Genomic DNA, 2,288 nt, shown 5'->3' on the forward strand with positions numbered 1-2,288 from the left:
TTGGGGTGTTTCCACTGCCTGCACTGAGAACTGCAGGGCAAGGCCTTGTCTGAGGAATGAGCCTGTGTGGAGGAGAAAGGTTTGGGTGGATAAAAGGAGCTAATGAGAGACCTTGGAGGTGAAAGTAGGGTGTTGCAGGAAGCACGGCTGAAAGCACGACAGACACCAGTAGAGTCAGATCATGCTCCATTTTATTGCCTGAATAGCCTAACTTTTATAGAGAACTTAACAGGGGCGGATAGTGTCTCACACAAGATTATTGGTCAAAAGCACTCAGACAAACAACTACAAGAAAACAACCCCACCTGCAAGAAAACAACCCCTTTGTGATTAGCAATCACGTAGACCTTGTCCTTGAAGCCAGATGCTGGTAACAATATTTTCCTAAATTCCTCAACTGGGCAATGTGGGAACACTGTCATGGGAATTTCTCATAGTTGCCCTGGTAGCTTGGTTTGCTCAGCTGCAGCAAGCCATGGGATTTTTGCTGTTTCAAAAAATCCCTCAACAGTAGGGTGCAGAAAGCTGAGGCTCTGCAGAAGTGGAAAGGGTAGATGTGTCTGAAAGTGCACGTCGAGCTCTGCTCCCTCTCCAAGGACAACTCAAACAAATGTGGAGAACCATTAAGAAACAGAGAAAGCTCTCACTCCTCCATCTCACCTAGAAGAGGGGAACAGGGAATGTTTCTTGGTGCTTGCTTGTCTCCAATGTGTTAAGGAAGCATCAAACACAAACTGCCCTTGTTACCAAAGCTGTATGCAAGACCAGAGGAAGGGTACTCATGTCCTGTGAATCTCCAAAACTGGATGTCATCCTGATCTTCTCAGCAGCTCCTGAGGAGGAACATAGAGGAGGAACACATCCCTGTCCCCCAGCCTCCACCTTCTGCCTTTGAGACATTGTGTGGATGCAAAACACCTACCCTGCAGGTGATGCTGGTGTGTCAGATGCTTGGAGACCTCCTTGCCGAGGTTCACTGTGTTACATGTGGTGTTGGCTTCACCATCTGATTCAAATGGCTAGATGAGGGGCTCTTCCCCTTCTACATTTTCTTTTGTTGCCTCCTGAAAAGGTGGTTCCCCAGCTGATCTTGCTGCTAGCAGTGAAACTCTAGGTTCTTGCTGTGTCCTCCCTGTGCAAGCCAGTCTGAAGACAGGTGGGGGAGAAGATAGTGGAGAAAGGGAAGAGTACATTTCCATGATGTCCATGGCCTCTTCCTTCTGTCAAGATCATCAGGGGAAGTGTTTAATGAAATCAGTTTCCACTAAGACTCTGGTAAAACCCAGTACCCCTCTCTCTCCCTTCAGCCCATCCTCTCCCTTTGCCATCACCTCACGTTTGCCTGATGCTCTCTCCCCTTCCTCTCTTCATCGCCTATACAGCTATCGACCAAATGCCATGCTATTACTGTGCTGGAGAGCAGACAGGTGAAAGACACTGCTGCAGGGAACCAGTTCCTGTGCTGAGACCTGCATCCCATTATGCAGCATCCCACCCCTCCTAAATTATTCTTGGATCCTTCATGACTCCTAGTGCAGTTTCCCCTGGAGCAGGAGATTTCTCTGCACATCAGACAAACCCATTTCTTTTCCCTCAGGACATTCTCTGCCTCTGGTCGTGGCTGCTGTGGCTGCTGCTCTTCACATTCAGGGCAATATCCATGGTGCTGTATGGATTATCTGCATGAAAAAAAAAAAAGCGAGAGGAGCTACAAGACCACAACTGGTCTCCAGATAAAGGCCTGGAACCTGGAGAGTTAACAAAAGTAGCAGATGAAGCCAGAACACTTTGGAGGACTGGCTTCCCTCCCAGACAAGAGCAAACTGACCTCTGAGCAGTTGAAGTGTTCTTATCATCACACAATCAGGTGCTCAGAAAGGTCTGATGCTGGAGAGCATGGGGGAGCTGCTTATATTTCTCCTTCTGCAAGGAGAGAATGAACAACCCCTGCCTGTCCCATCTCACCAGGAGGGCTGTCTCACAAGGTCCTCCCCTGAAATTTGGAACACCTTTTCCTTCCCTGCACAGTGAGTGCCCTCTTCAGGAGTGACACCGCATGGCATTTGCATGCACGGAGCAGCACAAGAGCACAGTGAACAGAGGCAGCAGTTTGCTCAGCAGGGCACAGGATTTTCCCATGTTTCCAGTCCTAGCAGTGTTGACATGTGGAAGTGACTCCACAACCATAGGGTTGTAAAGTAGTTATACTTCATTGCAGTGCACCGGGAGCACTGGGAATAGCTTCCCTCAAAAAGTGTGCACCTGCCCAGCTGTCTCTCACAATTTTA

The 2,288-nt window shown here is 48.7% G+C and overlaps 1 long non-coding RNA gene across 1 annotated transcript; it reads right to left on the reverse strand.

The window, feature by feature from the left end:
• Nucleotides 1-235: 235 nt before the first annotated feature.
• Nucleotides 236-1,957, reverse strand: LOC140001002 (uncharacterized). Its single transcript, XR_011806174.1, has 3 exons — nt 1,829-1,957; nt 923-1,679; nt 236-833 (listed from the first exon to the last, which is right to left on the reverse strand). It is a non-coding gene; the product is annotated as an uncharacterized lncRNA (long non-coding RNA).
• Between the last annotated feature and the right edge of the window lie 331 nt (nt 1,958-2,288).

This window comes from Anas platyrhynchos, chromosome 36 (assembly GCF_047663525.1).
Source record: "Anas platyrhynchos isolate ZD024472 breed Pekin duck chromosome 36, IASCAAS_PekinDuck_T2T, whole genome shotgun sequence".
NCBI classification, from domain to species: Eukaryota; Metazoa; Chordata; class Aves; order Anseriformes; family Anatidae; genus Anas; species Anas platyrhynchos.